General features: G+C 45.7%; 15 non-coding genes across 15 annotated transcripts; all 15 read left to right on the top strand.

Annotated features, from left to right (window-relative positions):
- The first annotated feature begins 2,332 nt into the window (after positions 1-2,332).
- Positions 2,333-2,404, top strand: TRNAG-ACC (transfer RNA glycine (anticodon ACC)). The gene has a single exon. It is a non-coding gene; the product is annotated as a tRNA-Gly (tRNA).
- Positions 2,405-3,909: 1,505 nt separating this feature from the next.
- Positions 3,910-3,981, top strand: TRNAG-UCC (transfer RNA glycine (anticodon UCC)). Its single transcript has one exon. It is a non-coding gene; the product is annotated as a tRNA-Gly (tRNA).
- A 1,510-nt stretch (positions 3,982-5,491) lies between these two features.
- On the top strand, positions 5,492-5,563 carry TRNAG-UCC (transfer RNA glycine (anticodon UCC)). The gene has a single exon. It is a non-coding gene; the product is annotated as a tRNA-Gly (tRNA).
- A 1,516-nt stretch (positions 5,564-7,079) lies between these two features.
- On the top strand, positions 7,080-7,151 carry TRNAG-UCC (transfer RNA glycine (anticodon UCC)). The gene has a single exon. It is a non-coding gene; the product is annotated as a tRNA-Gly (tRNA).
- Positions 7,152-8,655: 1,504 nt separating this feature from the next.
- On the top strand, positions 8,656-8,727 carry TRNAG-UCC (transfer RNA glycine (anticodon UCC)). The gene has a single exon. It is a non-coding gene; the product is annotated as a tRNA-Gly (tRNA).
- A 1,510-nt stretch (positions 8,728-10,237) lies between these two features.
- Positions 10,238-10,309, top strand: TRNAG-UCC (transfer RNA glycine (anticodon UCC)). Its single transcript has one exon. It is a non-coding gene; the product is annotated as a tRNA-Gly (tRNA).
- A 1,505-nt stretch (positions 10,310-11,814) lies between these two features.
- On the top strand, positions 11,815-11,886 carry TRNAG-UCC (transfer RNA glycine (anticodon UCC)). The gene has a single exon. It is a non-coding gene; the product is annotated as a tRNA-Gly (tRNA).
- A 1,521-nt stretch (positions 11,887-13,407) lies between these two features.
- On the top strand, positions 13,408-13,479 carry TRNAG-UCC (transfer RNA glycine (anticodon UCC)). Its single transcript has one exon. It is a non-coding gene; the product is annotated as a tRNA-Gly (tRNA).
- Positions 13,480-14,989: 1,510 nt separating this feature from the next.
- TRNAG-UCC (transfer RNA glycine (anticodon UCC)) lies at positions 14,990-15,061 on the top strand. The gene has a single exon. It is a non-coding gene; the product is annotated as a tRNA-Gly (tRNA).
- Positions 15,062-16,577: 1,516 nt separating this feature from the next.
- Positions 16,578-16,649, top strand: TRNAG-UCC (transfer RNA glycine (anticodon UCC)). Its single transcript has one exon. It is a non-coding gene; the product is annotated as a tRNA-Gly (tRNA).
- A 1,504-nt stretch (positions 16,650-18,153) lies between these two features.
- TRNAG-UCC (transfer RNA glycine (anticodon UCC)) lies at positions 18,154-18,225 on the top strand. The gene has a single exon. It is a non-coding gene; the product is annotated as a tRNA-Gly (tRNA).
- A 1,504-nt stretch (positions 18,226-19,729) lies between these two features.
- Positions 19,730-19,801, top strand: TRNAG-UCC (transfer RNA glycine (anticodon UCC)). Its single transcript has one exon. It is a non-coding gene; the product is annotated as a tRNA-Gly (tRNA).
- Positions 19,802-21,305: 1,504 nt separating this feature from the next.
- Positions 21,306-21,377, top strand: TRNAG-UCC (transfer RNA glycine (anticodon UCC)). Its single transcript has one exon. It is a non-coding gene; the product is annotated as a tRNA-Gly (tRNA).
- A 3,080-nt stretch (positions 21,378-24,457) lies between these two features.
- TRNAG-UCC (transfer RNA glycine (anticodon UCC)) lies at positions 24,458-24,529 on the top strand. The gene has a single exon. It is a non-coding gene; the product is annotated as a tRNA-Gly (tRNA).
- A 1,504-nt stretch (positions 24,530-26,033) lies between these two features.
- On the top strand, positions 26,034-26,105 carry TRNAG-UCC (transfer RNA glycine (anticodon UCC)). Its single transcript has one exon. It is a non-coding gene; the product is annotated as a tRNA-Gly (tRNA).
- The last annotated feature ends 639 nt before the right edge of the window (positions 26,106-26,744 follow it).

The raw sequence follows: 26,744 nt of genomic DNA, 5'->3' as shown, positions 1-26,744 counted from the left end.
TGAGTGGGGAAGATGAAGATTTTCTGTACCCAGCATACCTTGCGATGTGCTTAGGCAAATGAGGAGAGAGCCCCACCAATCCCTTGCCACTCCGCTGAAAGCTCCTCCTCTGCATAAAGAGAGCCCTTTCACAAGGGAGCAGAGTGGCGCAGCGGAAGCGTGCTGGGCCCATAAACCAGAGGTCGATGGATCGAAACCATCCTCTGCTAATATTGCTTGATTTTTCTTCCTAGGACTTATCTGTCATTTCCACCCTGCCAGCAAGGAAAAGCGCAGGCTTGTGCTAGCTATGTGAGAAAAGACTTCTCAACTATCTGTCTCTGCTGTAAATCAAGAGAGTGATCGTCAAAGGATCAACCCTATACTTTGAAAGTAAAGATACCCAATTAGAAGCATTAATGACAGGTGGGACCTTCACACGTTTTTCGGGGCATGCTTTGAATTTCATTCTTCCCTTTTTGTTCTGCTTTTATCAATCTCCTATGCATTTCATGGAATTTACTCCCTTTCTCTTCGCTGCTTTGCTTCCGATGCTGCCCATATGCTCATTTCCACTATTTGTACTGCTGCTTTCCATTTCTTCTCTTCTGCACAGCTTTGTCCTTGGTTTCAATCCCCAGTTCTTTACCCTCTGCAAGACAATTTCTACTGGTTTTCATGTTGGTATCCACACCAAATGCACCATTGGAACCGGTGCAAGATTGCCACTGCACTCGGCGTTGTAACATCTGGAAGCTAGAGGACACACATCAGAAGGTGTTGGTGGTATAGTGGTGAGCATAACTGCCTTCCAAGCAGTTGACCCGGGTTCGATTCCCGGCCAACGCAGTGCAAATATTTATATATTCTCCAAGCAGGATATATTTTAATGCAACATGTCACAAAACTGAAATATCAGAATAATCAGCCGTTATATAAAAAAATAAACAAACACGTAGGTAGACATCTCGATCGCCTCATCTGCTACATTCATTGTCCCAATATATGCTATTTTCCATAAAGCACTCACCACTCACATGTGCTGATAATAAATATTTTGCTGGGGGCAGGCAATGAAAGGGCTGAGCCCCGACCAGACATTATAACCCCAGCAACCCTATTTTAAAAAGCATTTCTAGGCGATATCTAGCCTCTAAAAATAATAGGCAAGATCCACCAATAAATCTGGCAAAAGTCCCCAAGATTTTGTGCATACTTGTGCTCTCACCTGAATGCAGCGCCACCTTGTAACCATCGGATGTAACTGCGGCTCAGAAAAATGTTTTATCAGAGGGCAAGTTGAGAGGACTCCAAGTGGCAGATTTCAACGGAAAGAGCCTCTCGCTGCAGCAGGAAGGTTGGATACTTCAAATTGGCATAGTTTCCTGTCCAGCGTCCTCTCACGTCCCGAACGCTCCCAAACACTCAAAAGCCTCGCCCTCACCGGGTAGATCTCTGGCTCCCAGGTAAAGCCAAATCCTGAGTATGCTAGTGCTAGGATCACAGAGAAAGGACAGGGACAGAGAGCTGCTGTCTTGGTAAAGGCCTGAAACGGCTAATTCCTAAGAGGGTATGCACTTTCAGTTATGACTGACTGTGAGTGGGGAAGATGAAGATTTTCTGTACCCAGCATACCTTGCGATGTGCTTAGGCAAATGAGGAGAGAGCCCCACCAATCCCTTGCCACTCCGCTGAAAGCTCCTCCTCTTCATAAAGAGAGCACTTTCACAAGGGAGCAGAGTGGCGCAGCGGAAGCGTGCTGGGCCCATAACCCAGAGGTCGATGGATCGAAACCATCCTCTGCTAATATTGCTTGATTTTTCTTCCTAGGACTAATCTGTCATTTCCACCCTGCCAGCAAGGAAAAGCGCAGGCTTGTGCTAGCTATGTGAGAAAAGACTTCTCAACTATCTGTCTCTGCTGTAATTCAAGAGAGTGATCGTCAAAGGATCAACCCTATACTTTGAAAGTAAAGATACCCAATTAGAAGCATAAATGACAGGTGGGACCTTCACACGTTTTTCGGGGCATGCTTTGAATTTCATTCTTCCCTTTTTGTTCTGCTTTTATCAATCTCCTATGCATTTCATGGAATTTACTCCCTTTCTCTTCGCTGCTTTGCTTCCGATGCTGCCCATATGCTCATTTCCACTATTTGTACTGCTGCTTTCCATTTCTTCTCTTCTGCACAGCTTTGTCCTTGGTTTCAATCCCCAGTTCTTTACCCTCTGCAAGACAATTTCTACTGCTTTTCATGTTGGTATCCACACCAAATGCACCATTGGAACCGGTGCAAGATTGCCACTGCACTCGGCGTTGTAACATCTGGAACCTAGAGGACACACATCAGAGGGCGTTGGTGGTATAGTGGTGAGCATAGCTGCCTACCAAGCAGTTTACCCCGGTTCGATTCCCGGCCAACGCAGTGCGAATATTTATATATTCTCCAAGCAGGATATATTTTAATGCAACATGTCACAAAACTGAAATATCAGAATAATCAGCCGTCATATAAAAAAATAAACAAACACGTAGGTAGACATCTCGATCGCCTCATCTGCTACATTCATTGTCCCAATATATGCTATTTTCCATAAAGCACTCACCACTCACATGTGCTGATAATAAATATTTTGCTGGGGGCAGGCAATGAAAGGGCTGAGCCCCGACCAGACATTATAACCCCAGCATCCCTATTTTAAAAAGCATTTCTAGGCGATATCTAGCCTCTGAAAATAATAGGCAAGATCCACCGATAAATCTGGCAAAAGTCCCCAAGATTTTGTGCATACTTGTGCTCTCACCTGAATGCAGCGCCACCTTGTAACCATCGGATGTAACTGCGGCTCAGAAAAATGTTTTATCAGAGGGCAAGTTGAGAGGACTCCAAGTGGCAGATTTCCACGGAAAGAGCCTCTCACTGCAGCAGGAAGGTTGGATACTTTAAATTGGCATAGTTTCCTGTCCAGAGTCCTCTCACGTCCCGAACGCTCCCAAACGCTCAAAAGCCTCAGCCCTCACCGGGTAGATCTCTGGCTCCCAGGTAAAGCCAAATCCTGAGTATGCTAGTGCTAGGATCACAGAGAAAGGACAGGGACAGAGAGCTGCTGTCTTGGTAAAGGCCTGAAACGGCTAATTCCTAAGAGGGTCTGCACTTTCAGTTATGACTGACTGTGAGTGGGGAAGATGAAGATTTTCTGTACCCAGCATACCTTGCGATGTGCTTAGGCAAATGAGGAGAGAGCCCCACCAATCCCTTGCCACTCCGCTGAAAGCTCCTCCTCTGCATAAAGAGAGCACTTTCACAAGGGAGCAGGGTGGCGCAGCGGAAGCGTGCTGGGCCCATAACCCAGAGGTCGATGGATCGAAACCATCCTCTGCTAATATTGCTTGATTTTTCTTCCTAGGACTAATCTGTCATTTCCACCCTGCCAGCAAGGAAAAGCGCAGGCTTGTGCTAGCTATGTGAGAAAAGACTTCTCAACTATCTGTCTCTGCTGTAAATCAAGAGAGTGATCGTCAAAGGATCAACCCTATACTTTGAAAGTAAAGATACCCAATTAGAAGCATAAATGACAGGTGGGACCTTCACACGTTTTTCGGGGCATGCTTTGAATTTCATTCTTCCCTTTTCGTTCTGCTTTTATCAATCTCCTATGCATTTCATGGAATTTACTCCCTTTCTCTTCGCTGCTTTGCTTCCGATGCTGCCCATATGCTCATTTCCACTATTTGTACTGCTGCTTTCCATTTCTTCTCTTCTGCACAGCTTTGTCCTTGGTTTCAATCCCCAGTTCTTTACCTTCTGCAAGACAATTTCTACTGCTTTTCATGTTGGTATCCACACCAAATGCACCATTGGAACCGGTGCAAGATTGCCCCTGCACTCGGCGTTGTAACATCTGGAACCTAGAAGACACACATCAGAGGGCGTTGGTGGTATAGTGGTGAGCATAGCTGCCTTCCAAGCAGTTGACCCGGGTTCGATTCCCGGCCAACGCAGTGCAAATATTTATATATTCTCCAAGCAGGATATATTTTAATGCAACATGTCACAAAACTGAAATATCAGAAACAGAATAATCAGCCGTTATATAAAAAAATAAACAAACACGTAGGTAGACATCTCGATCGCCTCATCTGCTACATTCATTGTCCCAATATATGCTATTTTCCATAAAGCACTCACCACTCACATGTGCTGATAATAAATATTTTGCTGGGGGCAGGCAATGAAAGGGCTGAGCCCCGACCAGACATTATAACCCCAGCAACCCTATTTTAAAAAGCATTTCTAGGCGATATCTAGCCTCTGAAAATAATAGGCAAGATCCACCGATAAATCTGGCAAAAGTCCCCAAGATTTTGTGCATACTTGTGCTCTCACCTGAATGCAGCGCCACCTTGTAACCATCGGATGTAACTGCGGCTCAGAAAAATGTTTTATCAGAGGGCAAGTTGAGAGGACTCCAAGTGGCAGATTTCCACGGAAAGAGCCTCTCGCTGCAGCAGGAAGGTTGGATACTTCAAATTGGCATAGTTTCCTGTCCAGCGTCCTCTCACGTCCCGAACGCTCCCAAACACTCAAAAGCCTCGCCCTCACCGGGTAGATCTCTGGCTCCCAGGTAAAGCCAAATCCTGAGTATGCTAGTGCTAGGATCACAGAGAAAGGACAGGGACAGAGAGCTGCTGTCTTGGTAAAGGCCTGAAACGGCTAATTCCTAAGAGGGTCTGCACTTTCAGTTATGACTGACTGTGAGTGGGGAAGATGAAGATTTTCTGTACCCAGCATACCTTGCGATGTGCTTAGGCAAATGAGGAGAGAGCCCCACCAATCCCTTGCCACTCCGCTGAAAGCTCCTCCTCTGCATAAAGAGAGCACTTTCACAAGGGAGCAGAGTGGGGCAGCGGAAGCGTGCTGGGCCCATAACCCAGAGGTCGATGGATCGAAACCATCCTCTGCTAATATTGCTTGATTTTTCTTCCTAGGACTAATCTGTCATTTCCACCCTGCCAGCAAGGAAAAGCGCAGGCTTGTGCTAGCTATGTGAGAAAAGACTTCTCAACTATCTGTCTCTGCTGTAAATCAAGAGAGTGATCGTCAAAGGATCAACCCTATACTTTGAAAGTAAAGATACCCAATTAGAAGCATAAATGACAGGTGGGACCTTCACACGTTTTTCGGGGCATGCTTTGAATTTCATTCTTCCCTTTTTGTTCTGCTTTTATCAATCTCGTATGCATTTCATGGAATTTACTCCCTTTCTCTTCGCTGCTTTGCTTCCGATGCTGCCCATATGCTCATTTCCACTATTTGTACTGCTGCTTTCCATTTCTTCTCTTCTGCACAGCTTTGTCCTTGGTTTCAATCCCCAGTTCTTTACCCTCTGCAAGACAATTTCTACTGCTTTTCATGTTGGTATCCACACCAAATGCACCATTGGAACCGGTGCAAGATTGCCACTGCACTCGGCGTTGTAACATCTGGAACCTAGAGGACACACATCAGAGGGCGTTGGTGGTATAGTGGTGAGCATAGCTGCCTTCCAAGCAGTTGACCCGGGTTCGATTCCCGGCCAACGCAGTGCAAATATTTATATATTCTCCAAGCAGGATATATTTTAATGCAACATGTCACAAAACTGAAATATCAGAATAATCAGCCGTTATATAAAAAACATAAACAAACACGTAGGTAGACATCTCGATCGCCTCATCTGCTACATTCATTGTCCCAATATATGCTATTCTCCATAAAGCACTCACCACTCACATGTGCTGATAATAAATATTTTGCTGGGGGCAGGCAATGAAAGGGCTGAGCCCCGACCAGACATTATAACCCCAGCATCCCTATTTTAAAAAGCATTTCTAGGCGATATCTAGCCTCTGAAAATAATAGGCAAGATCCACCGATAAATCTGGCAAAAGTCCCCAAGATTTTGTGCATACTTGTGCTCTCACCTGAATGCAGCGCCACCTTGTAACCATCGGATGTAACTGCGGCTCAGAAAAATGTTTTATCAGAGGGCAAGTTGAGAGGACTCCAAGTGGCAGATTTCCACGGAAAGAGCCTCTCACTGCAGCAGGAAGGTTGGATACTTTAAATTGGCATAGTTTCCTGCCCAGCGTCCTCTCACGTCCCGAACGCTCCCAAACGCTCAAAAGCCTCACACAGGGCAAGCCCTCACCGGGTAGATCTCTGGCTCCCAGGTAAAGCCAAATCCTGAGTATGCTAGTGCTAGGATCACAGAGAAAGGACAGGGACAGAGAGCTGCTGTCTTGGTAAAGGCCTGAAACGGCTAATTCCTAAGAGGGTCTGCACTTTCAGTTATGACTGACTGTGAGTGGGGAAGATGAAGATTTTCTGTACCCAGCATACCTTGCGATGTGCTTAGGCAAATGAGGAGAGAGCCCCACCAATCCCTTGCCACTCTGCTGAAAGCTCCTCCTCTGCATAAAGAGAGCACTTTCACAAGGGAGCAGAGTGGCGCAGCGGAAGCGTGCTGGGCCCATAACCCAGAGGTCGATGGATCGAAACCATCCTCTGCTAATATTGCTTGTTTTTTCTTCCTAGGACTAATCTGTCATTTCCACCCTGCCAGCAAGGAAAAGCGCAGGCTTGTGCTAGCTATGTGAGAAAAGACTTCTCAACTATCTGTCTCTGCTGTAAATCAAGAGAGTGATCGTCAAAGGATCAACCCTATACTTTGAAAGTAAAGATACCCAATTAGAAGCATAAATGACAGGTGGGACCTTCACACGTTTTTCGGGGCATGCTTTGAATTTCATTCTTCCCTTTTTGTTCTGCTTTTATCAATCTCCTATGCATTTCATGGAATTTACTCCCTTTCTCTTCGCTGCTTTGCTTCCGATGCTGCCCATATGCTCATTTCCACTATTTGTACTGCTGCTTTCCATTTCTTCTCTTCTGCACAGCTTTGTCCTTGGTTTCAATCCCCAGTTCTTTACCCTCTGCAAGACAATTTCTACTGCTTTTCATGTTGGTATCCACACCAAATGCACCATTGGAACCGGTGCAAGATTGCCACTGCACTCGGCGTTGTAACATCTGGAACCTAGAGGACACACATCAGAGGGCGTTGGTGGTATAGTGGTGAGCATAGCTGCCTTCCAAGCAGTTGACCCGGGTTCGATTCCCGGCCAACGCAGTGCAAATATTTATATATTCTCCAAGCAGGATATATTTTAATGCAACATGTCACAAAACTGAAATATCAGAATAATCAGCCGTTATATAAAAAAATAAACAAACACGTAGGTAGACATCTCGATCGCCTCATCTGCTACATTCATTGTCCCAATATATGCTATTTTCCATAAAGCACTCACCACTCACATGTGCTGATAATAAATATTTTGCTGGGGGCAGGCAATGAAAGGGCTGAGCCCCGACCAGACATTATAACCCCAGCATCCCTATTTTAAAAAGCATTTCTAGGCGATATCTAGCCTCTGAAAATAATAGGCAAGATCCACCGATAAATCTGGCAAAAGTCCCCAAGATTTTGTGCATACTTGTGCTCTCACCTGAATGCAGCGCCACCTTGTAACCATCGGATGTAACTGCGGCTCAGAAAAATGTTTTATCAGAGGGCAAGTTGAGAGGACTCCAAGTGGCAGATTTCCACAGAAAGAGCCTCTCACTGCAGCAGGAAGGTTGGATACTTTAAATTGGCATAGTTTCCTGTCCAGCGTCCTCTCACGTCCCGAACGCTCCCAAACGCTCAAAAGCCTCGCCCTCACCGGGTAGATCTCTGGCTCCCAGGTAAAGCCAAATCCTGAGTATGCTAGTGCTAGGATCACAGAGAAAGGACAGGGACAGAGAGCTGCTGTCTTGGTAAAGGCCTGAAACGGCTAATTCCTAAGAGGGTCTGCACTTTCAGTTATGACTGACTGTGAGTGGGGAAGATGAAGATTTTCTGTACCCAGCATACCTTGCGATGTGCTTAGGCAAATGAGGAGAGAGCCCCACCAATCCCTTGCCACTCCGCTGAAAGCTCCTCCTCTGCATAAAGAGAGCACTTTCACAAGGGAGCAGAGTGGCGCAGCGGAAGCGTGCTGGGCCCATAACCCAGAGGTCGATGGATCGAAACCATCCTCTGCTAATATTGCTTGATTTTTCGTTCTAGGACTAATCTGTCATTTCCACCCTGCCAGCAAGGAAAAGCGCAGGCTTGTGCTAGCTATGTGAGAAAAGACTTCTCAACTATCTGTCTCTGCTGTAAATCAAGAGAGTGATCGTCAAAGGATCAACCCTATACTTTGAAAGTAAAGATACCCAATTAGAAGCATAAATGACAGGTGGGACCTTCACACGTTTTTCGGGGCATGCTTTGAATTTCATTCTTCCCTTTTTGTTCTGCTTTTATCAATCTCCTATGCATTTCATGGAATTTACTCCCTTTCTCTTCGCTGCTTTGCTTCCGATGCTGCCCATATGCTCATTTCCACTATTTGTACTGCTGCTTTCCATTTCTTCTCTTCTGCACAGCTTTGTCCTTGGTTTCAATCCCCAGTTCTTTACCCTCTGCAAGACAATTTCTACTGCTTTTCATGTTGGTATCCACACCAAATGCACCATTGGAACCGGTGCAAGATTGCCACTGCACTCGGCGTTGTAACATCTGGAACCTAGAGGACACACATCAGAGGGCGTTGGTGGTATAGTGGTGAGCATAGCTGCCTTCCAAGCAGTTGACCCGGGTTCGATTCCCGGCCAACGCAGTGCAAATATTTATATATTCTCCAAGCAGGATATATTTTAATGCAACATGTCACAAAACTGAAATATCAGAAACAGAATAATCAGCCGTTATATAAAAAAATAAACAAACACGTAGGTAGACATCTCGATCGCCTCATCTGCTACATTCATTGTCCCAATATATGCTATTTTCCATAAAGCACTCACCACTCACATGTGCTGATAATAAATATTTTGCTGGGGGCAGGCAATGAAAGGGCTGAGCCCCGACCAGACATTATAACCCCAGCAACCCTATTTTAAAAAGCATTTCTAGGCGATATCTAGCCTCTGAAAATAATAGGCAAGATCCACCGATAAATCTGGCAAAAGTCCCCAAGATTTTGTGCATACTTGTGCTCTCACCTGAATGCAGCGCCACCTTGTAACCATCGGATGTAACTGCGGCTCAGAAAAATGTTTTATCAGAGGGCAAGTTGAGAGGACTCCAAGTGGCAGATTTCCACGGAAAGAGCCTCTCGCTGCAGCAGGAAGGTTGGATACTTCAAATTGGCATAGTTTCCTGTCCAGCGTCCTCTCACGTCCCGAACGCTCCCAAACACTCAAAAGCCTCGCCCTCACCGGGTAGATCTCTGGCTCCCAGGTAAAGCCAAATCCTGAGTATGCTAGTGCTAGGATCACAGAGAAAGGACAGGGACAGAGAGCTGCTGTCTTGGTAAAGGCCTGAAACGGCTAATTCCTAAGAGGGTCTGCACTTTCAGTTATGACTGACTGTGAGTGGGGAAGATGAAGATTTTCTGTACCCAGCATACCTTGCGATGTGCTTAGGCAAATGAGGAGAGAGCCCCACCAATCCCTTGCCACTCCGCTGAAAGCTCCTCCTCTGCATAAAGAGAGCACTTTCACAAGGGAGCAGAGTGGTGCAGCGGAAGCGTGCTGGGCCAATAACCCAGAGGTCGATGGATCGAAACCATCCTCTGCTAATATTGCTTGATTTTTCTTCCTAGGACTAATCTGTCATTTCCACCCTGCCAGCAAGGAAAAGCGCAGGCTTGTGCTAGCTATGTGAGAAAAGACTTCTCAACTATCTGTCTCTGCTGTAAATCAAGAGAGTGATCGTCAAAGGATCAACCCTATACTTTGAAAGTAAAGATACCCAATTAGAAGCATAAATGACAGGTGGGACCTTCACACGTTTTTCGGGGCATGCTTTGAATTTCATTCTTCCCTTTTTGTTCTGCTTTTATCAATCTCCTATGCATTTCATGGAATTTACTCCCTTTCTCTTCGCTGCTTTGCTTCCGATGCTGCCCATATGCTCATTTCCACTATTTGTACTGCTGCTTTCCATTTCTTCTCTTCTGCACAGCTTTGTCCTTGGTTTCAATCCCCAGTTCTTTACCCTCTGCAAGACAATTTCTACTGCTTTTCATGTTGGTATCCACACCAAATGCACCATTGGAACCGGTGCAAGATTGCCACTGCACTCGGCGTTGTAACATCTGGAACCTAGAGGACACACATCAGAGGGCGTTGGTGGTATAGTGGTGAGCATAGCTGCCTTCCAAGCAGTTGACCCGGGTTCGATTCCCGGCCAACGCAGTGCAACTATTTATATATTCTCCAAGCAGGATATATTTTAATGCAACATGTCACAAAACTGAAATATCAGAATAATCAGCCGTTATATAAAAAACATAAACAAACACGTAGGTAGACATCTCGATCGCCTCATCTGCTACATTCATTGTCCCAATATATGCTATTCTCCATAAAGCACTCACCACTCACATGTGCTGATAATAAATATTTTGCTGGGGGCAGGCAATGAAAGGGCTGAGCCCCGACCAGACATTATAACCCCAGCATCCCTATTTTAAAAAGCATTTCTAGGCGATATCTAGCCTCTGAAAATAATAGGCAAGATCCACCGATAAATCTGGCAAAAGTCCCCAAGATTTTGTGCATACTTGTGCTCTCACCTGAATGCAGCGCCACCTTGTAACCATCGGATGTAACTGCGGCTCAGAAAAATGTTTTATCAGAGGGCAAGTTGAGAGGACTCCAAGTGGCAGATTTCCACGGAAAGAGCCTCTCACTGCAGCAGGAAGGTTGGATACTTTAAATTGGCATAGTTTCCTGTCCAGCGTCCTCTCACGTCCCGAACGCTCCCAAACGCTCAAAAGCCTCGCCCTCACCGGGTAGATCTCTGGCTCCCAGGTAAAGCCAAATCCTGAGTATGCTAGTGCTAGGATCACAGAGAAAGGACAGGGACAGAGAGCTGCTGTCTTGGTAAAGGCCTGAAACGGCTAATTCCTAAGAGGGTCTGCACTTTCAGTTATGACTGACTGTGAGTGGGGAAGATGAAGATTTTCTGTACCCAGCATACCTTGCGATGTGCTTAGGCAAATGAGGAGAGAGCCCCACCAATCCCTTGCCACTCCGCTGAAAGCTCCTCCTCTGCATAAAGAGAGCACTTTCACAAGGGAGCAGAGTGGCGCAGCGGAAGCGTGCTGGGCCCATAACCCAGAGGTCGATGGATCGAAACCATCCTCTGCTAATATTGCTTGTTTTTTCTTCCTAGGACTAATCTGTCATTTCCACCCTGCCAGCAAGGAAAAGCGCAGGCGTGTGCTAGCTATGTGAGAAAAGACTTCTCAACTATCTGTCTCTGCTGTAAATCAAGAGAGTGATCGTCAAAGGATCAACCCTATACTTTGAAAGTAAAGATACCCAATTAGAAGCATAAATGACAGGTGGGACCTTCACACGTTTTTCGGGGCATGCTTTGAATTTCATTCTTCCCTTTTTGTTCTGCTTTTATCAATCTCCTATGCATTTCATGGAATGTACTCCCTTTCTCTTCGCTGCTTTGCTTCCGATGCTGCCCATATGCTCATTTCCACTATTTGTACTGCTGCTTTCCATTTCTTCTCTTCTGCACAGCTTTGTCCTTGGTTTCAATCCCCAGTTCTTTACCCTCTGCAAGACAATTTCTACTGCTTTTCATGTTGGTATCCACACCAAATGCACCATTGGAACCGGTGCAAGATTGCCACTGCACTCGGCGTTGTAACATCTGGAACCTAGAAGACACACATCAGAGGGCGTTGGTGGTATAGTGGTGAGCATAGCTGCCTTCCAAGCAGTTGACCCGGGTTCGATTCCCGGCCAACGCAGTGCAAATATTTATATATTCTCCAAGCAGGATATATTTTAATGCAACATGTCACAAAACTGAAATATCAGAAACAGAATAATCAGCCGTTATATAAAAAAATAAACAAACACGTAGGTAGACATCTCGATCGCCTCATCTGCTACATTCATTGTCCCAATATATGCTATTTTCCATAAAGCACTCACCACTCACATGTGCTGATAATAAATATTTTGCTGGGGGCAGACAATTAAAGGGCTGAGCCCCGACCAGACATTATAACCCCAGCAACCCTATTTTAAAAAGCATTTCTAGGCGATATCTAGCCTCTGAAAATAATAGGCAAGATCCACCGATAAATCTGGCAAAAGTCCCCAAGATTTTGTGCATACTTGTGCTCTCACCTGAATGCAGCGCCACCTTGTAACCATCGGATGTAACTGCGGCTCAGAAAAATGTTTTATCAGAGGGCAAGTTGAGAGGACTCCAAGTGGCAGATTTCCACGGAAAGAGCCTCTCGCTGCAGCAGGAAGGTTGGATACTTCAAATTGGCATAGTTTCCTGTCCAGCGTCCTCTCACGTCCCGAACGCTCCCAAACACTCAAAAGCCTCACACCGGGCAAGCCCTCACCGGGTAGATCTCTGGCTCCCAGGTAAAGCCAAATCCTGAGTATGCTAGTGCTAGGATCACAGAGAAAGGACAGGGACAGAGAGCTGCTGTCTTGGTAAAGGCCTGAAACGGCTAATTCCTAAGAGGGTCTGCACTTTCAGTTATGACTGACTGTGAGTGGGGAAGATGAAGATTTTCTGTACCCAGCATACCTTGCGATGTGCTTAGGCAAATGAGGAGAGAGCCCCACCAATCCCTTGCCACTCCGCTGAAAGCTCCTCCTCTGCATAAAGAGAGCACTTTCACAAGGGAGCAGAGTGGCGCAGCGGAAGCGTGCTGGGCCCATAACCCAGAGGTCGATGGATAGAAACCATCCTCTGCTAATATTGCTTGATTTTTCTTCCTAGGACTAATCTGTCATTTCCACCCTGCCAGCAAGGAAAAGCGCAGGCTTGTGCTAGCTATGTGAGAAAAGACTTCTCAACTATCTGTCTCTGCTGTAAATCAAGAGAGTGATCGTCAAAGGATCAACCCTATACTTTGAAAGTAAAGATACCCAATTAGAAGCATAAATGACAGGTGGGACCTTCACACGTTTTTCGGGGCATGCTTTGAATTTCATTCTTCCCTTTTTGTTCTGCTTTTATCAATCTCCTATGCATTTCATGGAATTTACTCCCTTTCTCTTCGCTGCTTTGCTTCCGATGCTGCCCATATGCTCATTTCCACTATTTGTACTGCTGCTTTCCATTTCTTCTCTTCTGCACAGCTTTGTCCTTGGTTTCAATCCCCAGTTCTTTACCCTCTGCAAGACAATTTCTACTGCTTTTCATGTTGGTATCCACACCAAATGCACCATTGGAACCGGTGCAAGATTGCCACTGCACTCGGCGTTGTAACATCTGGAACCTAGAGGACACACATCAGAGGGCGTTGGTGGTATAGTGGTGAGCATAGCTGCCTTCCAAGCAGTTGACCCGGGTTCGATTCCCGGCCAACGCAGTGCAAATATTTATATATTCTCCAAGCAGGATATATTTTAATGCAACATGTCACAAAACTGAAATATCAGAAACAGAATAATCAGCCGTTATATAAAAAAATAAACAAACACGTAGGTAGACATCTCGATCGCCTCATCTGCTACATTCATTGTCCCAATATATGCTATTTTCCATAAAGCACTCACCACTCACATGTGCTGATAATAAATATTTTGCTGGGGGCAGACAATTAAAGGGCTGAGCCCCGACCAGACATTATAACCCCAGCAACCCTATTTTAAAAAGCATTTCTAGGCGATATCTAGCCTCTGAAAATAATAGGCAAGATCCACCGATAAATCTGGCAAAAGTCCCCAAGATTTTGTGCATACTTGTGCTCTCACCTGAATGCAGCGCCACCTTGTAACCATCGGATGTAACTGCGGCTCAGAAAAATGTTTTATCAGAGGGCAAGTTGAGAGGACTCCAAGTGGCAGATTTCCACGGAAAGAGCCTCTCGCTGCAGCAGGAAGGTTGGATACTTCAAATTGGCATAGTTTCCTGTCCAGCGTCCTCTCACGTCCCGAACGCTCCCAAACACTCAAAAGCCTCGCCCTCACCGGGTAGATCTCTGGCTCCCAGGTAAAGCCAAATCCTGAGTATGCTAGTGCTAGGATCACAGAGAAAGGACAGGGACAGAGAGCTGCTGTCTTGGTAAAGGCCTGAAACGGCTAATTCCTAAGAGGGTCTGCACTTTCAGTTATGACTGACTGTGAGTGGGGAAGATGAAGATTTTCTGTACCCAGCATACCTTGCGATGTGCTTAGGCAAATGAGGAGAGAGCCCCACCAATCCCTTGCCACTCCGCTGAAAGCTCCTCCTCTGCATAAAGAGAGCACTTTCACAAGAGAGCAGAGTGGTGCAGCGGAAGCGTGCTGGGCCCATAACCCAGAGGTCGATGGATCGAAACCATCCTCTGCTAATATTGCTTGATTTTTCTTCCTAGGACTAATCTGTCATTTCCACCCTGCCAGCAAGGAAAAGCGCAGGCTTGTGCTAGCTATGTGAGAAAAGACTTCTCAACTATCTGTCTCTGCTGTAAATCAAGAGAGTGATCGTCAAAGGATCAACCCTATACTTTGAAAGTAAAGATACCCAATTAGAAGCATAAATGACAGGTGGGACCTTCACACGTTTTTCGGGGCATGCTTTGAATTTCATTCTTCCCTTTTTGTTCTGCTTTTATCAATCTCGTATGCATTTCATGGAATTTACTCCCTTTCTCTTCGCTGCTTTGCTTCCGATGCTGCCCATATGCTCATTTCCACTATTTGTACTGCTGCTTTCCATTTCTTCTCTTCTGCACAGCTTTGTCCTTGGTTTCAATCCTCAGTTCTTTACCCTCTGCAAGACAATTTCTACTGCTTTTCATGTTGGTATCCACACCAAATGCACCATTGGAACCGGTGCAAGATTGCCACTGCACTCGGCGTTGTAACATCTGGAACCTAGAGGACACACATCAGAGGGCGTTGGTGGTATAGTGGTGAGCATAGCTGCCTTCCAAGCAGTTGACCCGGGTTCGATTCCCGGCCAACGCAGTGCAAATATTTATATATTCTCCAAGCAGGATATATTTTAATGCAACATGTCACAAAACTGAAATATCAGAATAATCAGCCGTTATATAAAAAACATAAACAAACACGTAGGTAGACATCTCGATCGCCTCATCTGCTACATTCATTGTCCCAATATATGCTATTCTCCATAAAGCACTCACCACTCACATGTGCTGATAATAAATATTTTGCTGGGGGCAGGCAATGAAAGGGCTGAGCCCCGACCAGACATTATAACCCCAGCATCCCTATTTTAAAAAGCATTTCTAGGCGATATCTAGCCTCTGAAAATAATAGGCAAGATCCACCGATAAATCTGGCAAAAGTCCCCAAGATTTTGTGCATACTTGTGCTCTCACCTGAATGCAGCGCCACCTTGTAACCATCGGATGTAACTGCGGCTCAGAAAAATGTTTTATCAGAGGGCAAGTTGAGAGGACTCCAAGTGGCAGATTTCCACGGAAAGAGCCTCTCACTGCAGCAGGAAGGTTGGATACTTTAAATTGGCATAGTTTCCTGTCCAGCGTCCTCTCACGTCCCGAACGCTCCCAAACGCTCAAAAGCCTCACACAGGGCAAGCCCTCACCGGGTAGATCTCTGGCTCCCAGGTAAAGCCAAATCCTGAGTATGCTAGTGCTAGGATCACAGAGAAAGGACAGGGACAGAGAGCTGCTGTCTTGGTAAAGGCCTGAAACGGCTAATTCCTAAGAGGGTCTGCACTTTCAGTTATGACTGACTGTGAGTGGGGAAGATGAAGATTTTCTGTACCCAGCATACCTTGCGATGTGCTTAGGCAAATGAGGAGAGAGCCCCACCAATCCCTTGCCACTCCGCTGAAAGCTCCTCCTCTGCATAAAGAGAGCACTTTCACAAGGGAGCAGAGTGGCGCAGCGGAAGCGTGCTGGGCCCATAACCCAGAGGTCGATGGATCGAAACCATCCTCTGCTAATATTGCTTGATTTTTCTTCCTAGGACTAATCTGTCATTTCCACCCTGCCAGCAAGGAAAAGCGCAGGCTTGTGCTAGCTATGTGAGAAAAGACTTCTCAACTATCTGTCTCTGCTGTAAATCAAGAGAGTGATCGTCAAAGGATCAACCCTATACTTTGAAAGTAAAGATACCCAATTAGAAGCATAAATGACAGGTGGGACCTTCACACGTTTTTCGGGGCATGCTTTGAATTTCATTCTTCCCTTTTTGTTCTGCTTTTATCAATCTCCTATGCATTTCATGGAATTTACTCCCTTTCTCTTCGCTGCTTTGCTTCCGATGCTGCCCATATGCTCATTTCCACTATTTGTACTGCTGCTTTCCATTTCTTCTCTTCTGCACAGCTTTGTCCTTGGTTTCAATCCCCAGTTCTTTACCCTCTGCAAGACAATTTCTACTGCTTTTCATGTTGGTATCCACACCAAATGCACCATTGGAACCGGTGCAAGATTGCCACTGCACTCGGCGTTGTAACATCTGGAAGCTAGAAGACACACATCAGAAGGCGTTGGTGGTATAGTGGTGAGCATAGCTGCCTTCCAAGCAGTTGACCCGGGTTCGATTCCCGGCCAACGCAGTGCAAATATTTATATATTCTCCAAGCAGGATATATTTTAATGCAACATGTCACAAAACTGAAATATCAGAATAATCAGCCGTTATATAAAAAAATAAACAAACACGTAGGTAGACATCTCGATCGCCTCATCTGCTACATTCATTGTCCCAATATATGCTATTTTCCATAAAGCACTCACCACTCACATGTGCTGATAATAAATATTTTGCTGGGGGCAGGCAATGAAAGGGCTGAGCCCCGACCAGACAATATAACCCCAGCAACCCTATTTTAAAAAGCATTTCTAGGCGATATCTAGCCTCTGAAAATAATAGGCAAGATCCACCGATAAATCTGGCAAAAGTCCCCAAGATTTTGTGCATACTTGTGCTCTCACCTGAATGCAGCGCCACCTTGTAACCATCGGATGTAACTGCGGCTCAGAAAAATGTTTTATCAGAGGGCAAGTTGAGAGGACTCCAAGTGGCAGATTTCAACGGAAAAAGCCTCTCGCTGCAGCAGGAAGGTTGGATACTTCAAATTGGCATAGTTTCCTGTCCAGCGTCCTCTCACATCCCGAACGCTCCCAAACACTCAAAAGCCTCGCCCTCACCGGGTAGATCTCTGGCTCCCAGGTAAAGCCAAATCCTGAGTATGCTAGTGCTAGGATCACAGAGAAAGGACAGGGACAGAGAGCTGCTGTCTTGGTAAAGGCCTGAAATGGCTAATTCCTAAGAGGGTCTGCACTTTCAGTTATGACTGACTGTGAGTGGGGAAGATGAAGATTTTCTGTACCCAGCATACCTTGCGATGTGCTTAGGCAAATGAGGAGAGAGCCCCACCAATCCCTTGCCACTCCGCTGAAAGCTCCTCCTCTGCATAAAGAGAGCACTTTCACAAGGGAGCAGAGTGGCGCAGCGGAAGCGTGCTGGGCCCATAACCCAGAGGTCGATGGATCGAAACCATCCTCTGCTAATATTGCTTGATTTTTCTTCCTAGGACTAATCTGTCATTTCCACCCTGCCAGCAAGGAAAAGCGCAGGCTTGTGCTAGCTATGTGAGAAAAGACTTCTCAACTATCTGTCTCTGCTGTAATTCAAGAGAGTGATCGTCAAAGGATCAACCCTATACTTTGAAAGTAAAGATACCCAATTAGAAGCATAAATGACAGGTGGGACCTTCACACGTTTTTCGGGGCATGCTTTGAATTTCATTCTTCCCTTTTTGTTCTGCTTTTATCAATCTCCTATGCATTTCATGGAATTTACTCCCTTTCTCTTCGCTGCTTTGCTTCCGATGCTGCCCATATGCTCATTTCCACTATTTGTACTGCTGCTTTCCATTTCTTCTCTTCTGCACAGCTTTGTCCTTGGTTTCAATCCCCAGTTCTTTACCCTCTGCAAGACAATTTCTACTGCTTTTCATGTTGGTATCCACACCAAATGCACCATTGGAACCGGTGCAAGATTGCCACTGCACTCGGCGTTGTAACATCTGGAACCTAGAGGACACACATCAGAGGGCGTTGGTGGTATAGTGGTGAGCATAGCTGCCTTCCAAGCAGTTGACCCGGGTTCGATTCCCGGCCAACGCAGTGCAAATATTTATATATTCTCCAAGCAGGATATATTTTAATGCAACATGTCACAAAACTGAAATATCAGAATAATCAGCCGTTATATAAAAAAAATTAACAAACACGTAGGTAGACATCTCGATCGCCTCATCTGCTACATTCATTGTCCCAATATATGCTATTTTCCATAAAGCACTCACCACTCACATGTGCTGATAATAAATATTTTGCTGGGGGCAGGCAATGAAAGGGCTGAGCCCCAACCAGACATTATAACCCCAGCAACCCTATTTTAAAAAGCATTTCTAGGCGATATCTAGCCTCTGAAAATAATAGGCAAGATCCACCGATAAATCTGGCAAAAGTCCCCAAGATTTTGTGCATACTTGTGCTCTCACCTGAATGCAGCGCCACCTTGTAACCATCGGATGTAACTGCGGCTCAGAAAAATGTTTTATCAGAGGGCAAGTTGAGAGGACTCCAAGTGGCAGATTTCCACGGAAAGAGCCTCTCGCTGCAGCAGGAAGGTTGGATACTTTAAATTGGCATAGTTTCCTGTCCAGCGTCCTCTCACGTCCCGAACGCTCCCAAACACTCAAAAGCCTCCCCTCACCGGGTAGATCTCTGGCTCCCAGGTAAAGCCAAATCCTGAGTATGCTAGTGCTAGGATCACAGAGAAAGGACAGGGACAGAGAGCTGCTGTCTTGGTAAAGGCCTGAAACGGCTAATTCCTAAGAGGATCCGCACTTTCAGTTATGACTGACTGTGAGTGGGGAAGATGAAGATTTTCTGTACCCAGCATACCTTGCGATGTGCTTAGGCAAATGAGGAGAGAGCCCCACCAATCCCTTGCCACTCCGCTGAAAGCTCCTCCTCTGCATAAAGAGAGCACTTTCACAAGGGAGCAGAGTGACGCAGCGGAAGCGTGCTGGGCCCATAACCCAGAGGTCGATGGATCGAAACCATCCTCTGCTAATATTGCTTGATTTTTCTTCCTAGGACTAATCTGTCATTTCCACCCTGCCAGCAAGGAAAAGCGCAGGCTTGTGCTAGCTATGTGAGAAAAGACTTCTCAACTATCTGTCTCTGCTGTAAATCAAGAGAGTGATTGTCAAAGGATCAACCCTATACTTTGAAAGTAAAGATACCCAATTAGAAGCATAAATGACAGGTGGGACCTTCACACGTTTTTCGGGGCATGCTTTGAATTTCATTCTTCCCTTTTTGTTCTGCTTTTATCAATCTCCTATGCATTTCATGGAATTTACTCCCTTTCTCTTCGCTGCTTTGCTTCCGATGCTGCCCATATGCTCATTTCCACTATTTGTACTGCGGCTTTCCATTTCTTCTCTTCTGCACAGCTTTGTCCTTGGTTTCAATCCCCAGTTCTTTACCCTCTGCAAGACAATTTCTACTGCTTTTCATGTTGGTATCCACACCAAATGCACCATTGGAACCGGTGCAAGATTGCCACTGCACTCGGCGTTGTAACATCTGGAAGCTAGAGAATACACATCAGAAGGCGTTGGTGGTATAGTGGTGAGCATAGCTGCCTTCCAAGCAGTTGACCTGGGTTCGATTCCCGGCCAACGCAGTGCAAATATTTATATATTCTCCAAGCAGGATATATTTTAATGCAACATGTCACAAAACTGAAATATCAGAATAATCAGCCGTTATATAAAAAAATAAACAAACACATAGGTAGACATCTCGATCGCCTCATCTGCTACATTCATTGTCCCAATATATGCTATTTTCCATAAAGCACTCACCACTCACATGTGCTGATAATAAATATTTTGCTGGGGGCAGGCACTGAAAGGGCTGAGCCCCGACCAGACATTATAACCCCAGCAACCCTATTTTAAAAAGCATTTCTAGGCGATATCTAGCCTCTGAAAATAATAGGCAAGATCCACCGATAAATCTGGCAAAAGTCCCCAAGATTTTGTGCATACTTGTGCTCTCACCTGAATGCAGCGCCACCTTGTAACCATCGGATGTAACTGCGGCTCAGAAAAATGTTTTATCAGAGGGCAAGTTGAGAGGACTCCAAGTGGCAGATTTCAACGGAAAGAGCCTCTCGCTGCAGCAGGAAGGTTGGATACTTCAAATTGGCATAGTTTCCTGTCCAGCGTCCTCTCACGTCCCGAACGCTCCCAAACACTCAAAAGCCTCGCCCTCACCGGGTAGATCTCTGGCTCCCAGGTAAAGCCAAATCCTGAGTATGCTAGTGCTAGGATCACAGAGAAAGGACAGGGACAGAGAGCTGCTGTCTTGGTAAAGGCCTGAAACGGCTAATTCCTAAGAGGGTCTGCACTTTCAGTTATGACTGACTGTGAGTGGGGAAGATGAAGATTTTCTGTACCCAGCATACCTTGCGATGTGCTTAGGCAAATGAGGAGAGAGCCCCACCAATCCCTTGCCACTCCGCTGAAAGCTCCTCCTCTGCATCAAGAGAGCACTTTCACAAGGGAGCAGAGTGGCGCAGCGGAAGCGTGCTGGGCCCATAACCCAGAGGTCGATGGATCGAAACCATCCTCTGCTAATATTGCTTGATTTTTCTTCCTAGGACTAATCTGTCATTTCCACCCTGCCAGCAAGGAAAAGCGCAGGCTTGTGCTAGCTATGTGAGAAAAGACTTCTCAACTATCTGTCTCTGCTGTAATTCAAGAGAGTGATCGTCAAAGGATCAACCCTATACTTTGAAAGTAAAGATACCCAATTAGAAGCATAAATGACAGGTGGGACCTTCACACGTTTTTCGGGGCATGCTTTGAATTTCATTCTTCCCTTTTTGTTCTGCTTTTATCAATCTCGTATGCATTTCATGGAATTTACTCCCTTTCTCTTCGCTGCTTTGCTTCCGATGCTGCCCATATGCTCATTTCCACTATTTGTACTGCTGCTTTCCATTTCTTCTCTTCTGCACAGCTTTGTCCTTGGTTTCAATCCCCAGTTCTTTACCCTCTGCAAGACAATTTCTACTGCTTTTCATGTTGGTATCCACACCAAATGCACCATTGGAACCGGTGCAAGATTGCCACTGCACTCGGCGTTGTAACATCTGGAAGCTAGAGAATACACATCAGAAGGCGTTGGTGGTATAGTGGTGAGCATAGCTGCCTTCCAAGCAGTTGACCTGGGTTCGATTCCCGGCCAACGCAGTGCAAATATTTATATATTCTCCAAGCAGGATATATTTTAATGCAACATGTCACAAAACTGAAATATCAGAATAATCAGCCGTTATATAAAAAAATAAACAAACACATAGGTAGACATCTCGATCGCCTCATCTGCTACATTCATTGTCCCAATATATGCTATTTTCCATAAAGCACTCACCACTCACATGTGCTGATAATAAATATTTTGCTGGGGGCAGGCAATGAAAGGGCTGAGCCCCGACCAGACATTATAACCCCAGCAACCCTATTTTAAAAAGCATTTCTAGGCGATATCTAGCCTCTGAAAATAATAGGCAAGATCCACCGATAAATCTGGCAAAAGTCCCCAAGATTTTGTGCATACTTGTGCTCTCACCTGAATGCAGCGCCACCTTGTAACCATCGGATGTAACTGCGGCTCAGAAAAATGTTTTATCAGAGGGCAAGTTGAGAGGACTCCAAGTGGCAGATTTCAACGGAAAGAGCCTCTCGCTGCAGCAGGAAGGTTGGATACTTCAAATTGGCATAGTTTCCTGTCCAGCGTCCTCTCACGTCCCGAACGCTCCCAAACACTCAAAAGCCTCGCCCTCACCGGGTAGATCTCTGGCTCCCAGGTAAAGCCAAATCCTGAGTATGCTAGTGCTAGGATCACAGAGAAAGGACAGGGACAGAGAGCTGCTGTCTTGGTAAAGGCCTGAAACGGCTAATTCCTAAGAGGGTCTGCACTTTCAGTTATGACTGACTGTGAGTGGGGAAGATGAAGATTTTCTGTACCCAGCATACCTTGCGATGTGCTTAGGCAAATGAGGAGAGAGCCCCACCAATCCCTTGCCACTCCGCTGAAAGCTCCTCCTCTGCATCAAGAGAGCACTTTCACAAGGGAGCAGAGTGGCGCAGCGGAAGCGTGCAGGGCCCATAACCCAGAGGTCGATGGATCGAAACCATCCTCTGCTAATATTGCTTGATTTTTCTTCCTAGGACTAATCTGTCATTTCCACCCTGCCAGCAAGGAAAAGCGCAGGCTTGTGCTAGCTATGTGAGAAAAGACTTCTCAACTATCTGTCTCTGCTGTAATTCAAGAGAGTGATCGTCAAAGGATCAACCCTATACTTTGAAAGTAAAGATACCCAATTAGAAGCATAAATGACAGGTGGGACCTTCACACGTTTTTCGGGGCATGCTTTGAATTTCATTCTTCCCTTTTTGTTCTGCTTTTATCAATCTCCTATGCATTTCATGGAATTTACTCCCTTTCTCTTCGCTGCTTTGCTTCCGATGCTGCCCATATGCTCATTTCCACTATTTGTACTGCTGCTTTCCATTTCTTCTCTTCTGCACAGCTTTGTCCTTGGTTTCAATCCCCAGTTCTTTACCCTCTGCAAGACAATTTCTACTGCTTTTCATGTTGGTATCCACACCAAATGCACCATTGGAACCGGTGCAAGATTGCCACTGCACTCGGCGTTGTAACATCTGGAACCTAGAGGACACACATCAGAGGGCGTTGGTGGTATAGTGGTGAGCATAGCTTCCTTCCAAGCAGTTGACCTGGGTTCGATTCCCGGCCAACGCAGTGCAAATATTTATATATTCTCCAAGCAGGATATATTTTAATGCAACATGTCACAAAACTGAAATATCAGAATAATCAGCCGTTATATAAAAAAATAAACAAACACGTAGGTAGACATCTCGATCGCCTCATCTGCTACATTCATTGTCCCAATATATGCTATTTTCCATAAAGCACTCACCACTCACATGTGCTGATAATAAATATTTTGCTGGGGGCAGGCAATGAAAGGGCTGAGCCCCGACCAGACATTATAAACCCAGCATCCCTATTTTAAAAAGCATTTCTAGGCGATATCTAGCCTCTGAAAATAATAGGCAAGATCCACCGATAAATCTGGCAAAAGTCCCCAAGATTTTGTGCATACTTGTGCTCTCACCTGAATGCAGCGCCACCTTGTAACCATCGGATGTAACTGCGGCTCAGAAAAATGTTTTATCAGAGGGCAAGTTGAGAGGACTCCAAGTGGCAGATTTCCACGGAAAGAGCCTCTCACTGCAGCAGGAAGGTTGGATACTTTAAATTGGCATAGTTTCCTGTCCAGCGTCCTCTCACGTCCCGAACGCTCCCAAACGCTCAAAAGCCTCGCCCTCACCGGGTAGATCTCTGGCTCCCAGGTAAAGCCAAATCCTGAGTATGCTAGTGCTAGGATCACAGAGAAAGGACAGGGACAGAGAGCTGCTGTCTTGGTAAAGGCCTGAAACGGCTAATTCCTAAGAGGGTCTGCACTTTCAGTTATGACTGACTGTGAGTGGGGAAGATGAAGATTTTCTGTACCCAGCATACCTTGCGATGTGCTTAGGCAAATGAGGAGAGAGCCCCACGAATCCCTTGCCACTCCGCTGAAAGCTCCCCCTCTGCATAAAGAGAGCACTTTCACAAGGGAGCAGAGTGGCGCAGCGGAAGCGTGCTGGGCCCATAACCCAGAGGTCGATGGATCGAAACCATCCTCTGCTAATATTGCTTGATTTTTCTTCCTAGGACTAATCTGTCATTTCCACCCTGCCAGCAAGGAAAAGCGCAGGCTTGTGCTAGCTATGTGAGAAAAGACTTCTCAACTATCTGTCTCTGCTGTAAATCAAGAGAGTGATCGTCAAAGGATCAACCCTATACTTTGAAAGTAAAGATACCCAATTAGAAGCATAAATGACAGGTGGGACCTTCACACGTTTTTCGGGGCATGCTTTGAATTTCATTCTTCCCTTTTTGTTCTGCTTTTATCAATCTCCTATGCATTTCATGGAATTTACTCCCTTTCTCTTCGCTGCTTTGCTTCCGATGCTGCCCATATGCTCATTTCCACTATTTGTACTGCTGCTTTCCATTTCTTCTCTTCTGCACAGCTTTGTCCTTGGTCTCAATCCCCAGTTCTTTACCCTCTGCAAGACAATTTCTACTGCTTTTCATGTTGGTATCCACACCAAATGCACCATTGGAACCGGTGCAAGATTGCCACTGCACTCGGCGTTGTAACATCTGGAACCTAGAGGACACACATCAGAGGGCGTTGGTGGTATAGTGGTGAGCATAGCTGCCTTCCAAGCAGTTGACCCGGGTTCGATTCCCGGCCAACGCAGTGCAAATATTTATATATTCTCCAAGCAGGATATATTTTAATGCAACATGTCACAAAACTGAAATATCAGAATAATCAGCCGTTATATAAAAAAATAAACAAACACGTAGGTAGACATCTCGATCGCCTCATCTGCTACATTCATTGTCCCAATATATGCTATTTTCCATAAAGCACTCACCACTCACATGTGCTGATAATAAATATTTTGCTGGGGGCAGGCAATGAAAGGGCTGAGCCCCGACCAGACATTATAACCCCAGCATCCCTATTTTAAAAAGCATTTCTAGGCGATATCTAGCCTCTGAAAATAATAGGCAAGATCCACCGATAAATCTGGCAAAAGTCCCCAAGATTTTGTGCATACTTGTGCTCTCACCTGAATGCAGCGCCACCTTGTAACCATCGGATGTAACTGCGGCTCAGAAAAATGTTTTATCAGAGGGCAAGTTGAGAGGACTCCAAGTGGCAGATTTCCATGGAAAGAGCCTCTCACTGCAGCAGGAAGGTTGGATACTTTAAATTGGCATAGTTTCCTGTCCAGCGTCCTCTCACGTCCCGAACGCTCCCAAATGCTCAAAAGCCTCGCCCTCACCGGGTAGATCTCTGGCTCCCAGGTAAAGCCAAATCCTGAGTATGCTAGTGCTAGGATCACAGAGAAAGGACAGGGACAGAGAGCTGCTGTCTTGGTAAAGGCCTGAAACGGCTAATTCCTAAGAGGGTCTGCACTTTCAGTTATGACTGACTGTGAGTGGGGAAGATGAAGATTTTCTGTACCCAGCATACCTTGCGATGTGCTTAGGCAAATGAGGAGAGAGCCCCACCAATCCCTTGCCACTCCGCTGAAAGCTCCTCCTCTGCATAAAGAGAGCACTTTCACAAGGGAGCAGAGTGGCGCAGCGGAAGCGTGCTGGGCCCATAACCCAGAGGTCGATGGATCGAAACCATCCTCTGCTAATATTGCTTGATTTTTCGTCCTAGGACTAATCTGTCATTTCCACCCTGCCAGCAAGGAAAAGCGCAGGCTTGTGCTAGCTATGTGAGAAAAGACTTCTCAACTATCTGTCTCTGCTGTAAATCAAGAGAGTGATCGTCAAAGGATCAACCCTATACTTTGAAAGTAAAGATACCCAATTAGAAGCATAAATGACAGGTGGGACCTTCACACGTTTTTCGGGGCATGCTTTGAATTTCATTCTTCCCTTTTTGTTCTGCTTTTATCAATCTCCTATGCATTTCATGGAATTTACTCCCTTTCTCTTCGCTGCTTTGCTTCCGATGCTGCCCATATGCTCATTTCCACTATTTGTACTGCTGCTTTCCATTTCTTCTCTTCTGCACAGCTTTGTCCTTGGTTTCAATCCCCAGTTCTTTACCCTCTGCAAGACAATTTCTACTGCTTTTCATGTTGGTATCCACACCAAATGCACCATTGGAACCGGTGCAAGATTGCCACTGCACTCGGCGTTGTAACATCTGGAACCTAGAGGACACACATCAGAGGGCGTTGGTGGTATAGTGGTGAGCATAGCTGCCTTCCAAGCAGTTGACCCGGGTTCGATTCCCGGCCAACGCAGTGCAAATATTTATATATTCTCCAAGCAGGATATATTTTAATGCAACATGTCACAAAACTGAAATATCAGAATAATCAGCCGTTATATAAAAAAAATTAACAAACACGTAGGTAGACATCTCGATCGCCTCATCTGCTACATTCATTGTCCCAATATATGCTATTTTCCATAAAGCACTCACCACTCACATGTGCTGATAATAAATATTTTGCTGGGGGCAGGCAATGAAAGGGCTGAGCCCCAACCAGACATTATAACCCCAGCAACCCTATTTTAAAAAGCATTTCTAGGCGATATCTAGCCTCTGAAAATAATAGGCAAGATCCACCGATAAATCTGGCAAAAGTCCCCAAGATTTTGTGCATACTTGTGCTCTCACCTGAATGCAGCGCCACCTTGTAACCATCGGATGTAACTGCGGCTCAGAAAAATGTTTTATCAGAGGGCAAGTTGAGAGGACTCCAAGTGGCAGATTTCCACGGAAAGAGCCTCTCGCTGCAGCAGGAAGGTTGGATACTTTAAATTGGCATAGTTTCCTGTCCAGCGTCCTCTCACGTCCCGAACGCTCCCAAACACTCAAAAGCCTCCCCTCACCGGGTAGATCTCTGGCTCCCAGGTAAAGCCAAATCCTGAGTATG

This window comes from Triturus cristatus, chromosome 11, assembly GCF_964204655.1.
Source record: "Triturus cristatus chromosome 11, aTriCri1.1, whole genome shotgun sequence".
NCBI lineage: Eukaryota > Metazoa > Chordata > Amphibia > Caudata > Salamandridae > Triturus > Triturus cristatus.
The sequence above is the reverse complement of the archived record's forward strand: the minus strand, read 5'-3'. Positions and strand labels throughout refer to the sequence as shown.